At 66.8% G+C, this 14,934-nt stretch overlaps 1 protein-coding gene across 1 annotated transcript in view; it reads right to left on the bottom strand.

Moving 5' to 3' along the window:
• Positions 1 to 14,396, bottom strand: part of TNS3 (tensin 3) — an 84,082-nt gene extending 69,686 nt beyond the window's left edge. Inside the window, exon 1 of the mRNA XM_054571391.1 lies at positions 14,386 to 14,396. The gene's annotated coding sequence lies outside the window, so the exon portion shown is untranslated. The remainder of the gene's footprint in view (positions 1 to 14,385) is intronic.
• Between the last annotated feature and the right edge of the window lie 538 nt (positions 14,397 to 14,934).

The following is a 14,934-nucleotide window of genomic DNA, read 5'->3' as shown; positions in this document are numbered from 1 at the left end:
CTGAGTCACTGGGAAGTGGGGCTGAGTAATGAACCCCATCACCCCTGCCCAGGCCAGCGGCTTGCTCAGAGCCGCCCCAGGGGCTGGCGCGGCCTAGACCGCAGTGCGGGGGAGCCCCGGCCACGCCGCTCCTCGCCCTCAGCTGTCCCTAAACGCCCCACCCTTCCCCCACGCTGTGACACCCAGGACACTCCCGAACCTACTCGGACGCACGCGGGGCAGCAGCCAGGGCCGAGGCCTGAGGCTCCCCCGACCGGCGCCCTCCAGGGCCCCAGGGCCTCACTCCTGCCGCCTTTCCGGCTGGGGGGCTCCGGTGGGGCCCTGCCCCCTGACCCCGAGGAGCTCACCGCACGGCCCCCGTCCTCCCCAGGGCCCTCCACGTGTCCCGCTGCAGCAGGGTCCTCCATGGGGTCGTCGGCGCGCGCGCACACGCCGGGCGTGTGCGCAAGTAACAGAACTCCGCTGGGACACTCCGGCCTTAGACCGAGCAGTCTGAGTCCTGGCGTCTCCTTTCCCAGAAACTACCACTGTCCGCACTTTAACTAAATAGCAGAAGTGAAACCCTGTGAGTTCAGGAAGCTCTGACTCAAGTTTCAGAAGCCATTCTTAGACGACCTCGCCTCCGGTGTGAGAAACCACAAGGCCCAGGGAAGACAACCATATGCGCGCGCCAGCCGCCAGGTGAAGGCTTGCACCTGCATCCCCGGCGCAGCAGCCCTGCCCCGCCCACCCCCAGATGTGGCGGCCGGAGGTCAGGGACAGGCCTCCTTCCAGGACAGAGGCCACTCTGGAAGTGGCGAACCTCCCAGACACGGCACCTTGGCCGCGGGCCACTCCCAGGCATGCCCTGAGCCCAGGCCACGGGGAGCCACCCAGAACGCGGGCCTGGGGGCGCTCCGACGGGGGACTCCACAGCGATCCAGCGAGAGCCACGCCTGCACCTGGGAACGCACTGCCACTGGTGCCCCGGTCGGAGCTGGAGTTCTTGGGCGGCGCATGAAAGGCAAAGATAAGGAAGAAAAACAAACACGCCTGTGCCTTGAACGTCAGTAAAAAGCTGTCGGGTCTCAGTCAGACCATTGTGTCCTGAAAGGTCCAGCAATCAGCCCGCGGGCTGCCTGCCAAACACCGGCTCCATCCGTCGGCTTCTTGGCCCCCAGAGTCTCCAGGCGAGGGTGCGGAGGGTCGGGCCCTGAAGCAGCTGTCACGCAGCCGCTGCCCCCACGGCACACGGCGTGCTCTGGAACTGACCAGACAGGTTCCCTCCCTCCCGACGGCGGGAGGACAAGGATGAAAAAGACGCGGAGGCTGCAGGGGCCAGAGACCTCCTGTCCCCGCCCCGGGACTCACGGATCAACCCAGGCTTCCGGGCCGCGTGTTTCCTCTGTGAGCAACCTGTGCTAAGAGCGGTCACCTGCCGCTTCGTTCCCGCCTCGCGGGAGTCGCGAAGGGCCCGGCCTGCCTGCAGCTCACGCGTGTTACCGCTGTCATGTTCATGCCTGCCTGCATGAGGTGTATGTGTGATGCACCTGTGTGTCAACCTACAGAAAGCACGCATGGCTCTGCGTAAGGAATCTGACTCCCTCCCTTATCTCTAAAGATCACAGTCACCCTGGAACCACTCAGCACCCGGCCTTCCACAGAGCCGTGTGAGCGTGACAGCAACAGCCCGTTCGCCACCGGCTGTCCTGTCCTTCTCAGCGTGGCAGCCTCAGGAAGCCACGGGCTCCGACGCGGCTGCGCTGTGGCTCAGGTCTCAGACCCCCGACAACGGCCACCGGGCGCCCCAGGAGCACAGCCGTGGTGCAGGGCACCCCGGCGCCGCAACCCCGCGGGACGCCACACACCCCTCCCCGCGGGCCGGCCGCGTCCTCCGTCCTTGCTGAGCAGGGCCTCCAACGACAGGGAGCACGGAGCCCCCTGCACACGCCCCCAGGGAGCAGACGTGATGGAGGCGGAGGCGGCGTGCCCCCCAGGCCTTCCCTGGGTCCCTTGGCAGCCACTTCGGTCTGTGGAGAAGCGGAACCTCACGGCCCATGCTTTAGGCATCGCAACAACAGAAGACGGCCCCGCCGCAGGAAGTCGCAGCAAACGGCCCCTCGGCCCACGCCTGGGGCTCCGGCCACCCTCCTCCGAGCCTCCCAGCCGCCCCGGTGGCGCAGAGCCGCCCGAGCGTCCAGGCGGACCTGTGGCTCCACGTCCAGGAACGGAGACGAGGCTACGCCGGCCCCTGTTAGAGGCTCCCACATGCAGAGCAGGGGAACGCCCCGGGGGGAGGGGTCCCCCGTGCAGGATGGGGCAGAGCGGCATCCGGTCGGAGGGCAGGACGCGGAGGCGCTCGGGGGACAGTCACACCCCGCGCCCACGCCACCCACAGCCTCAGGCAGGCAAGGATGCGGGCCTCCCGCTCCCAACCCGGAAGGCAGATGAGCCCGCTGGCCAGGGAGAAACCAGAGGGCAGAGCGGGAGGGGCGGGAGCAGGGCAGACAGACGACAGTGCGCGGCTCGGGCAGCGCCTCGGCCACGGGACGCCTGAGTCCAGCCCCCCGGTCGCCTCCTGCCCCGCGGGCGGAGCCCCCGGGGAGGGTGTCCCCCGCTCACAGCCCTGATGTCACCTCGCAAAGGCATCCTCACAGCAAACGAGGCCCGGACACATCCCCAGAGTCTGTCTGCAGGGCACCGAACGTCCACTGCTGTCCTCTTGGGCTCCAGGGACGGAATATGAGGGTTTGTCCTGCCCAGGGGACCCCGATTTAAAACTGTGTCAAACAGAAACACAGGAAGCAGCCCCAACAGAGCCGCATCTGCTCCCGCCCCCGAGAGCGCACGGCTCATGGCCGACCTTGGAGAGTCACCTTGCTCCCTCAGCCCCGGGCTCTTCCTGCCTCAGGCACGTGAGCAAAGGTGACCTTCTGGGCAGGTGTGTCACCAAGCACCTGACTCTGAACAGGCGCTCCGTGGAGGCAACACAGAAAGGGACAGAAACGGGACCTCGGGTGGCCCGGCTCGATCCCACTCCAACTGGTGAGTCCCAAGGTCACATGCGGAGGGTGGGTGTCATGCCACCATCCACAGTGCCAGGCCCTGGGTGCCAGAAGGTTCTTGGCTGACGCAGGGCCAGGAGAGAGAGAGACTCCCGCACTTCCTGCCCCGAGGAGCGGCGGCAGGGACGCCAAGCCGCATGGGGCCGCGGAGCCCGGAGGCGCGGGGACGAGGCCCCTGGGCCGCCCACGTCCACGCTGCTGCTCGCTCCTCCAGCAGCCGGGGGGGCGCAGCACCCTGCCCCCCGGTTCAAGGGAAGGGCCACACGCAGGACTGTAGCCAGGTGGCCGGGACCCCGAAGGGACCCGCGGCCCCTGCAGGGAACACCAGGCCGCCGGGGCTCGGCCAACAGCAACAGGGCGCAGGAAGGCAGGCGCACCCTCCAGGCTGCGGGCTCCGTGTACGGAGATGCCAGGCCCTGGGGTGCGGCGCCCGACAGGCACCCTGGGGGCGGTGGGCAGGGAGGGCGCCCAGAGCAAGTCACTCCCGCAGCAACGGGGGAGAACGGCCGTCAGCACCCCGCTGCCCCCAGGCGCACCGAGCCGGCAGCTGTCCTCCCGGACACCAGGCAGCCACGACAACACGGCTTAACCGTCACCTCTTGGTGGCAAAGAAAACACCCAGAGGGGCCGTGACATTCAATGACCTTTCCACTTAAAAAGCCAACGAGCCAAACAAAACGTGTGGTCTCTGACTTCAGTCTGGTAGGTGGCACTTGTCCAGCTTCCTGTTCCAAAGCCACCGCATCAGAACAGGTACTTTCCCTACATCCTTATCGCTCAGGAATGGACACCTGGCCTCTTTACCTCCCAGGGAAGGAAGCCGGGGCTCGGGGGGCCCAGTCCCTGAAGGGCAGCGGTCCCAAAGGCGGCTCCTACGAAGCGTGCCGGTGGCTGGGCGGCCACCTGACTGCGCGCTCCTGACTGACATCGGCGGCGCAGACGTGGGCAGGACGTGGGGGGGCTGGACACTCAGGCGGGCACAGCCCACAGAGAGCTGCCGGCCCCGAAGGAAAGCCGGGGCTCGCCTGCTCTGCACGGATGTGTGCGCGGCCGGGCTGCACCACCCGGGCGGGAGACGCAGGCGGTCCCTGCGAAGAACTCCGCACAGCGACCGAGCACGGCTCCCCTCGCTGAGGCCGTGAGACCCCCGACTCGGGAGGGGTCCCGGCCTTCTCAGGCAACTTCACGAAACCACGTGACCCCCCAGCCAGGAGGGGAACGGCCACCATGCCCACACAGGACTTCATGCCTCCCATTTCCAAGAACGAGAGGGCCTGGTTTCACGGCAGGAGCCAGGGCGAGCCCCTGCCGGCCACGCCGCGTGGGGAAGGAGGCGGGGGTGGGGGCTCCACGGGGACCGCCAGGCCACCCACGCCACGCGGCCACGCCCAGGCCTTCCCTTCCCCACAAAATGGACCGCCGCCTCTGGGACCGTCTCCACACGTGGAACTGAGTGCAGAGTCTGAACGTGGCCACGTCACGTGATCGTTTTCCAGGCCAGGGCTCTGTGCAGGGGACGGTGGGAAGCTGTCCCCCGGCTCCACTATGGGCCCCTGAAGACCAAGAGCACATGAGGAAAGACACATGCCGTGTCACGAGGCCACCGCTACAGTCGAGGCCCAGGAGACACGGTTACAGGCAGCAGGTCGAATGACCCACAGAGATGAAGCCCCAGCGCCCAGCCCGCCCAGTGTGGAGCCTCACGGGTCCCGAGGCCCAGGCTTGAGTCACTCGGGGCCTTGGTTTCCCTCGTCTCGAAGCTGGAGGTGATAGGAGCGTGAGGTGCTCAGAACAGCTGGCACTAGGCAGGCTCTCGGCACACGGGGACGCCCGGCCGTCCCTGAGCAGGAAGGGCTGCTGGCGCGAGGAGCCGGCAGGACGCAGCTCCCCGGGCGCAGGCCCCGGCTCCCCGCCGCCCTGGCACTTGCGGCCCCATCCTCCGGGCTCTCTGGGCGGGAGAGCCCCGGGGCCTGACGGACTGTCCTTGCGGGAGGCGTGGGCGGCAGCATGGCCTTGGTTCTGGCCGTGGTGACTATTTATAACTCCCCTGCTTACTTTACCAAGTTCCTCAGGGAGCATGACACACGGTCACTCGTTTGTCTGGGACCTATTATTGCTGCTCCGGGATTCTGACTCAGGGCCCGTCTGGGACAGGGACTCCTCGGCTGGCTCCCCGCCCTCCCTGCTGACGCGCATGCGCCCCCACGCGGCAGCCCCGTTCGCTCCCCGCTGGCTGTGCGGTTGGCTGTCCCCACCGAGGCTTCCCATTGCGTGTCCTCAGATCCACAGGTATATTAAAGTTCGACGAGAGTAAGTGGGCCGGTGACCACAACGCAGAAAACGAACTGAAGACGTAAGTGGCCCTGGAAGCGCAGAGAGCTGGCCGCGGACGAGGGCACCACGGTGGACGGAGCAACAGGGCTCACTGCAGCCCGCGCCGAGTCCTCGGGGCCATGTGTCTCCTGGGGGCTCCCCGAGGCTGTGCCGCGCTCACGAGACACGCGAGGAAGCAGAGCTCCTGCCGCGGAGCAGCCGCCGCCCGCAGGCCAGCCACGGAGCCTCGCCCGGCCCCAAGGGGAAGTGAGCGCCGAGCCAGGGCGCGACGCGGCAGACCCTCCCGTGCACATCAACCGGGGAGGGAGCCAGTCCGAACCCCTGCGCACTGGGTGGCTCCAGCGCGAGGGCCTTCTGGAAACAACGGACTGCGAGACAGCAGCCGTCGGCGGCGCCGGAAGTAGAGGGGCGGGCGGGGGATCCATGAGCTCGGAGGACGCGCAGGGCCAGGGGAAACCGCGTGACACTCCAGCGGCAGACGCGCAGCGCCACACACTTGTCCAAACACAGAATGCACCGTACCACGGCTGACCCCGAAGTGACCCAGGGTCTCTGGCTGATAGCGATGCATCGACCTTGGCTCACAAGCATGACAAGCGCACCCACTAACACAACACGTTTACGAGGGGCTTAGCTGTGGGCGGGAGGCTCTCTGTGCTGCCTGCCCAGTGTTCCTGTAAGCCCTGAGGTCGAGTCTATCCATTGCTTTTGGAATCCACTGTCTGGAAACACACGTTTGTTGAGAGAACAAAAGGAGGCCTGCGAAGCACTGGGACTTGGATGTCACAGACAGTGGCCCGAGGGTGCAGCCCGAGCCCGGCATGTCCCCCTGCGCCTCCTGCCCCCCATGACCCCGTGGCCCTGCCCCCAGAGCACAAACGTGCTCGGTGGCCCAGGGTCGCGTCCAGGGCGCCAGCTGACGCCCTCCACCCTGGCCACAGAGCCCCTGTCTCGCGCCATCTGGTGGCTTGCCCGCCCGCCTCCACTGCGCCTCCCTGGCCAGGCAGCCTGTTCCCGCAGCGACAGACAGAACAGGCATGTGCGCGGGGAGGGGCCCGCTGCAGGACCTGCGGTCGCCAGGGCCGGCAGGGCGCCAGGTCCTCAGCTTGGCCACCGCACCACCTGCCACGGACTCAACCACAGCCCCTGTCGGCCGCGCAGGCGTGGCAACGCGTCACAGACGCTGGCGTCCGAGGAGAGGCCTCCCGCGGAAGCCAATCTGCATGAGGGCCACCCCAGAGGGAGGGGCGGCCTGGGGGACGGGGCCCCTGCCGGCCAAGAGAACACCAGCGTCACAGCAGGAGCTGCAAGCGCCTCGCTGAGAAAGACCAGCAGCCGGGGACAGAGCGGCCTGTTCCCTTCACGTGGCTCAACCCTGGTCACAGGATGGACACCGTGTGAAAATAGTCAGACCTTCATGGCCGGTCTCCGCCCTTCAAAGGAAAGGAGGCAGCTGACCACAGTGTCACAGAGCCCTGGATGTAAGGTCGGGACACGCGCTCGACCTAGGCATTAGGAACCCGGGTGGCCAGGCACCGGGCCCCCGGCTGCGGGCTGCAGCACTCGGTGTGCCACCGGCGGGCCTAAGGGGCGGGGCGCACGGCTCCTGTGGACAGGCCGCCCTCAAGCTGGCGCCCCCGCCGGCCCAGGGTCTCCGCCCTGGCCTGCAGCTGCCCCCGGCCTGCGCCTGCTGCCCCTCCTCCTCCTCATCATGGAGACGCCGGGTAACTCCCTGAGGGCGGTGGCAGGGGTCAGGCCAGGTCAGCGCTGCTCACCTGCTTGCTCCCCACTCGGCGGCTCTGCTCCCGGGCTCCGGGGGCCGGCGGTCTCCGGCTGCGCTCAGCGGACGGGAGGAAACGCCTGGGGCGTGGACACGCCGCCCAGCCTCCCTTGCCCGCAGGAGGGGCGCTGGGGCTCCGCAGGTGCCCGCCCCTCCAGACCGGCATGAGGCCACGGCACAGGCTCGGGTCGGGATGCTGCTCGCCCCCCCCCCACCCCGTCTGACACGCACGTCGTCCACAAAGCCCTGCACGCCTGGCCCCGGGGCCCGGGCGGGCGCCCCTTTTGAGCACCTCCCCTGCTCTGTAAGTACAGTGGGCTGGGCACGGGTGCAGACAGAACAGGCCCCTGTCCCCACAGGGCACACTCACAGCTCTCCAGTCACAGCGGGGCCAGGCGCCGGGCCTGCGGGTCCAGTGCCCTGGCTCCCATCTCGACCCAGAGGGCGCGTCCGACAGGGGCCACCGCTACACAGGCAGATCCAGGAAGGGGAGGGGCTCCGCTGGCCCGAACTCCACGGGCCTCCCCTGAGAGGAGGGGCTGCCTCTCCCAGCAGAAGGAACCCCTGGTAGAGGGGCAAGGACAGGTGACAACGAGGACAAGGTAGGGAGGCGGAGGCGCACCCATGAGGGAGCAGAAAGGCCCATGGGGCCCGGGGCCGGGCCCAGAGCCGCTCTGTGGCCCTCCCGCGGCTCCCAAGGGGCCCCGTCTCGGTTACCAAGGACGCACCCAAACAAACAGGCTGCGCCCAGCTGCACCTGCCGACGTGGCACCTGCAGCCGCTGCTATCAGCAGCCTGTCCCCAGAGCAGCAGGTGCACAGGCGGCTGGGCCGGGGACAGGACGGAGGAGCCTCCCACCCTGGGGTGACTGCTGGGAGCGGGAGCGTGGGAGCTGGCGGGGGCTCGAGTTATGAGTGGCCCCCTCGGTGGCCGAGAGTCCATGTGGCTGAGAGCGTGGGCCCCGCCCTGCCCTCAGCGCCCAGCAGACACCCCAGGGCTGACCCGGGTCTGGGCTGAGGCTCATTTTCCGGGAGCGAGGCCGCCTCCCACGGTCCGACTGGAAGCCCGGGGAAGGGGACCACGGCATGGTGCGCCGCAGCGTCACAGAGGTGGCTCCTTTTGCTGGAAGGCCCCCCACGAGCGAAGGGCAGGCTCAGCCGTGGGATGACCCCCTCCACACACACACCCAGCTTCTTTCACACCTCCCTTCCTGTTACGAGAACAAGGCACAGATACAGCAACTGCCATTTAGGGAGCAAGGGTGAGTTCCACGGAGGGGGGCGCTGGGGGGAGCGGCCCAGAAACGTTCTGTGGGAAGTGTCCAAGAAGAGCCACAGGCTGGTTGCCTCCCGCTGCCCCTGACCCAGGGAGGGGCTGACAAGAAAGAGAGACGGTGAGAAATACCAACAGCTCGCAACTTATCGCCGAATCACGAAGAACGAGGGGAGGGCGGCATCGGCCGCAGCAGCCAGCCTGCTCGCTCTGCCCCCACAGGCATCCGCAGCCCTGCACGCGCGCGTTCCGGGTGGAGCCGGCCTCCGTCCGTGCTCACAGGAGCTGCCCACGGCGTCACTCTCCAGGCAGAGCCCCCGGAGGCCTGGCGCACCTGCGCCCAGCCCAGCTGAGCGGGACAAGCCTTGGATCTGCTGCCCCCGGCGCCTCCTCGGGGGCGGCCCTCCGCTCGGGCTGGGCGGCACCGAGACGTTCACGGGCCTCCCGCGGCCTGGCCCATTCCCCCAGCTGCTTCCAAAGAAGCTGTTAAAGGACCACAGCCTTTAGAGAAAGGCGCTCGGATCAGAATTCCCAGCCTCGGCCGTCCAGCATCGTGTAGAAGCCCCAGTGGGCCCGGAGGCTCCAGTCACAGTCCCCTGTGGGCTCAGCTGGCAACAGCAGGGTGCTCGGGGCTGCGCAGCTTCTGGGGGAATTAGGAGCGAGTGGGCAGGAACACACAGGCCGGAGACAAAGCGCCTAGAACCACCCAGGAATGAGCTGCGTGGGCGGCTCCCGGGGCGGAGGGCAGCCCGAGTCGCGTCTGTTTGCACCGGGGGCCGGCGGCGGCACACCCGGCACCTCCGCCCAGAGAAAACCACCGTACCAAAGAGGAAGAAAAGCCTGGGGTGCAAACGAGGCTTCATGTCCCGCTCTAAGGCCTGGAAGGGGCTCAGACACCCAGTCAACTGCGCTTGCCCCACCGCCAAAAGGGCAGCTTGCAGGGCCCACCAGTTTGTGGTGGGCGGCGCGCCCGCGGAGGGGGCCCGGCACAAAGCTGGGAGCCTGGCGAGGAACGTGCGACCCGTGGCATAGGAAGCGTGTCAAAGAGGCTGGAAGCTGCCCACACAAGCCTCAGAGCAACGCGCCCCGACACACCCCAGCGGCCACCGAGGGGCGCCACACGTGCTGCCTGGGCTCGGCGCCGGCCCTCTGACCCAGGCGGCCAGGGCTGCCCCTACAGGCACGGGGCCCCGGGCTGCCGTGAGGCAGAGGGTGTCTGGCAGTTGCTGGGAAGGGGCCCAAGGCCACTGTCCTGGGGACAAGTCCTGTGGATGTACCCGTGGCCGACCCTCATGGACGGGACCTGGCCAGAGCTGGGGTCCACCCGCCAGACCTGCCGGCGAGGCCCCCCGCCCCTTGCCTTGCAAGGGGTGGAAGGAGGGCACCCCGAGGACCGCCCAGCGGCATCAGGAAGAAGATGCTGCTGCGGGTCTTAAGACCACGCGCAGACCCGGGTGGGGACAGGCGCCGTCATGGCTCCTTCGCAGAGGGAGACCCTGAGACCCACAGCGCGGCTGTGCGGGCCGGCTCGAGCCAGGCCCAGGCCTGTGCGCCCCTCCCCTGGGGCCCGGGGCCCGGGGCCGCAGGGCTGCTCCTGCTGCCTGCACACCGGGACCCCCGCCGCTCCTGCCCGCGCTGCGTCCAGGCCGGCTGTGCAGCGCAGGGGCCCGGCGTGGACCCCCGGTCGGCGTGAGGAGCGGTGCGGGTGCCGACGGCGCTCAGCGGGCAGGGAGAGGCAGCCCGGGGCCCATGCAGCAGCTCCCGCTGGCGGGGAAGTGCGTGTGGGGCAGCCGTCCAACCTCCAGGACTCAGAATAATGGGCTGTGGCGGGGAGCCGGCCGCCGCAGGGGGCGCAGCTTTACTGAGGCAACGTGTGTAGAGCGACTTCTCGGTGGGCCGAGTCAGGAAAGCCCGGTGCGGACAGCCTCCCGGGAGAGGCGTCTCCGGGCAACGAAAACAAGGGCCTCAATGAGGGTAAAGGGTTCCCATGTCGATGGCTGTGCAGACTCCAGAGACAGTTCACAAAAATAAAAGACAGGACCTGGAAGCAGCCCAGGCGTCCACGAGGGGGCGAGGAGGGGGCCGCGGCCCGTCCGGGCGGGGCATCACTCACAGCCGAGGAGAAGGGGCTACTGAGCCGCGGAAAGACGCGGTGGAACCGCCACTGCACATCGCTGAGGTGGCAAAGAACGGTCTGGAAAGGCGACGCGGTGCGTGACCCCGGCTCTATCACAGTCTGGAGAAGGCGGGACTCTGGAGACAGACGTCCGTCAACGACGACGTGTCGCCACGGGCCCACCCACGGAACAAGCGCCCGCACAGATGCTGGCAGAGGCCGCGGGGGGTCGCCGCGCTTTCCCCGAGTTTTGCTCTCGTTTTGCGCAACTCCCTCGGGTCCCAGCCGTCTGTCACCTGGGACTGTGGCCAGTCTAGCACCGCCTCTGGGGGACCACGACTGGGAAAGGATGGATGGGGCGGTGGGCGCTGGGTACGTGCTTGGTCATCCCTCAATAGTGAGCTGATCGCTGCCCCTCCCCGCAGGTGCCACCCGCCGGCCCCAGGCTAGGATCTCACGTCACCCCAAAACCACCTGAGTTTCAGCTGCGATTGTCCTGCCCGTGGGAGTGGGGATCTGGAACCCTGAGCTTCCAGGAATCACGCACGAATTACTGGACTTCCCTAAACCTACATAAGGAATATCCCCCATGAATTAGAACCAAGAGTGAGCCATTTACAGATGGGGGGCAGGAGCCGTGTTGTTCACCTGCTTCACCCGAAGAGGCTGAGGTCCTGGGTGCTGGGCGGGCTCTGGCAGACAAGCCCCTCCCCGGAGGACACCAGGCCTCGGCCTCTGCGTCCCCGACAGCACAGCCTCCCCCGAGGGGACATGCTGCCTGGTGGCCAGCGAGAGCGGCGACCTCGGCCCACACTCCAGCACCCAGCCCGCAGCCTGGATCCCCACCGGGCCGGCGCCGGCCCACAGCCAGCCCCGCGTCCGCAGGGCGGCTCTCTCCTCAGCGTCCGCCCTGCAGGGGCACGGCGGCCCGACGGCGAAGAGGGCAGTGACAACAGCGCGTCACCAGGCGCTAAGGTGCCCCGAGGAGCAGGTTCGCCCTTGGCCACGCTCTTCCCTTCGATGTTCCTCCCAGGCCTGGGGACCGTCACGGGGGCACCCGAGACAAGGCCGGCCCCAGCCAGCGGGGGCGGGGCCGCATCGGACGGGAAGCCAGGGCTTCACTGTCTCCCAGGAAACCTGGCGCACCTGTGCTCACAGGGCCCGCTCTGCCGCTAAGCACGGACCCAGCAGTGCGGCAGAGCCCGCCTCGGCTGTTCCCTGACGCGTCTCCGGGGCGCTGAGAATTCATGGCCCTCCATCCCCCCGCGACGGTGTTGGGGCTTCGGAATGAGAAGGGCCTTTGTTATTGCTCGTGGCATTCTCTCTTGCCATTCAAAACTGTGTTATCGAAAAAAATGAATACGGACACATTTCCCTGGACTGTGATCTAATAAGAGTGAAAAAAGCTTATCTACCTCTCAGCAAACTGCCAATTTCTGCGGCTAGAAATACCATTATCAGTGATAGTTAAGACTTCTGAAATATTCTTTGAACCAAAGAATTCAATCCCCTACATCGTCGGCTGGGCCTCCTTTAAGAAACGGAGCCCACGGCAGCGGGATCGGGCCTGCAGCTGCAGGTCAGGGCAGCCTGGCCGGCAACAGTGCCACAGGCAGGCGCGCCCACACACAGGGACACAGACGCCGACATGCACTCACACACGTGCATGCTCACACCTACACGGCTATGCACACACATCCACATACACGCATGCACATAACACGCAGGCTTACAGTGCACACCCACACGTGCACTGGCACGCACATTACACCCACATGCGCACACTGCACACACGCCCACATGCCAGCACGCACCCACATGCGCTGGAATGCAATGCCTGCGCGCTCACACACACCGTGCGTGCCCTCAAACATGCAATGCCATGCACACTCACACATCCACACACAGCGCACCCACTGTCACGCACACTCGCAAGCACATGCGAGGTGCAAGTACACACACAGGCATACTCACACCCATGCAATGCACACGCCTACAAAGGTGCACACGCACACACACGGACACTGGCAGGCACACGCACACGTGCAGGAGGGCACAGGGTGGCGGCCCCCCACCCCGAGGTGAAGATGCGCCACCCGCTGTGCCGGACAAGGCGCCCTGCAAGGCAGACCCTCTGGGGGGTGGGGCTCTCCCATCCCTTCCCAAGGAGGCGGGGAAAGCCTGGAGCCGTCCCCGAGGGGGCGTTCACCCCACGCCCCACCGCACAGGGAACCCCACTCCCACACAGGACTTGGGGGACGAGTGCAGAGCACACGGCCGCCCCCCAGTCCTCGGAAGGCAGCCCCGCCCTGGAGCGGCAGGCGCAGGACCCCCGCAGAGAGGGCCGGCCTTCCCGGGCCAGGCCTGACAGGAGGCTGCCAGTGAGAGCAGAAGGGCCCAAAGCCGGGCCACGGGCGCCGGTGCTTGAAACAGCTAAAAGCGCAGGTCACGGGACATCTCGGGAGCGGCCGCCAGGGGCGAGTGTGGAGGAGGGCACAGGGGTGCGGGGGGGGGGGGGGGGCGAGGGGCAGCACAGCCGGGGCCTGTGCTGGTCTCCCTCCTCTGCCTGTGCCCCAAAGTCTCCGCAATGAAAAGCTTAACGCAAAAAGTCAATTAATCTCTTCCCTGAAAAAAATACAGGGCTAGACTTGCCTGTGGTTCTTCTAACTTTGTATGTGAGTGTGTGCATGTGTGCACATTGTGTGTGTGCCTGCATGCACGTCTGTGTGCATATGTGGAGGCAAATTGCACTTGAGCCTCCACGTGCCCACCTGTGGGTACATGTGCTTGCATGTGTGTACACTGCAAAGTGCTGCACAGGTATGCATGTCTGTGAGTGTGTGTGCAGGTGCGAATGCCTGTGTGCCTGTGTATGTTGCACATCTGTGTGTGCAAGCGTGCATGCTTGCATGTGTCCGTGTGTGTACATGGTGGGGAGGGCAGAGGAAACCAGCCCCCGGTCTCCACACGTGGGACGTACCCTGTGCAGTCAGCTCACGGCACCATGGAGCTGCCTCCTGCACACGCTCCCCCCACTGAGTCCGGGACCAGCTGGAAAGTCTCAGGAGCAGCAGGCCCACGGGCCCAGAGTAGCGGCAAAGCCCCTGCACCCCCCCCCCACCCCCGGACCTCCAGCACAGACAGCCTGGGAGACGCCCGAGGGCCCACAAAGGCGCCCCCCGGCAGCACCGCCTCTGGACAGTGTGCGGACACCGGGACAGCGCAGAAGACCAGGGCCCGGCCCAAGGCGCCCGCGGCTTCCCGCGTGTCACCCCCAGGCCACCTCGTTTCCCCGCCAATCAAACCCCTAGCCTCACCCAAGCGTGCCGGGCCTCCAGGGCTTCGTGGGGGCCCCTGGCAACTTAAAGCTCCAGAGAACATGCAAAAGCAAGAGAACTACCCCAATGCAGGGCCCCCGACTTCCACGAGAGCCTCAAAGCCCCAAACCACCTGTGAACCACTTCCCCAAAAGCAGCCAGCCACCACCTCAGGGCCAGGGATGGACCCGGGACCCTGTTCCTGTCCCTCTGGGCCCTGAAAGGCGGTCTGTTGTCACGAGAAAAGGGATCGTGTGTTAATGAAGAAAGGGCTGTGACGTGGCCAAGACCAAATTAGCCGCATCTCATCTGAAACCAGACTCTCAGACGTCATTTTCCATAACTTGAAACATGAATTTCATAGCTCTTCAGTTTACTCTTCCGATGAAACAGATACACCCTATCAGGAAGCCCCGAGCGGCCCTTTCTGCGGTTTCCCCGGCGGCCGCAGTCCAGGGCGGCCCCCCAAGGGTATCATGTGCGCGGCCGAGGGAGGAGGGCCCCGGGGGAGCGGCCGCTTACCTTGGCTTCACATCGCCTGTGGCACAGGGACTCGCAGCCTGGAAGAGAAGAGAGAAAACGTGTGCGCTTCGTGGTCCTGGCAGCAGCCCCCCACAGCACCGAACCCTCTCAATGCTCGGAAAGACCGACTGGGGGAGGTCTCCCGCCGGTGAGGCAGCGCTGGGTTTCCACGGCGATATGTGCAAGGACCTGCCACCACTGCGCTGGCAGCCGCGTCCGGGCAGGCCGGCGGGGACCCGGGTGCACTCACAGGCCGTCCCGGGGGCACGTGACCAGACCAGGGTCCTGAAGCCCAGAGCCCGGACCTGCGAGCAGCAAGGCGCCCTGTCGTCGGCCTGGGGTTACGGCCTCTCCCAGAGGGAGAGGAGAGGCCGGAATATGCCTGGAGGAGGGAGGCCGGCCTTCTCCCAGCCCAGAAGTCGCTCGACCCCAAAGCCAAGGACTGACGCAGAACCGTGTCTGAGCTCCTGCAGGGACTTCCCTGGGGTCGCAGTGCGAGCCCGGAGCGGCAGGGGTCAGCTTGGAGGCCCCAACAACGCAGATTTCCAG

The sequence above is a fragment of the Pteronotus mesoamericanus genome, unplaced genomic scaffold (genome assembly GCF_021234165.1).
Source record: "Pteronotus mesoamericanus isolate MK-2021 breed Mesoamerican mustached bat unplaced genomic scaffold, CSHL_Meso_final contig_220, whole genome shotgun sequence".
Taxonomy (NCBI): Eukaryota; Metazoa; Chordata; class Mammalia; order Chiroptera; family Mormoopidae; genus Pteronotus; species Pteronotus mesoamericanus.
The sequence above is the reverse complement of the archived record's forward strand: the minus strand, read 5'-3'. Positions and strand labels throughout refer to the sequence as shown.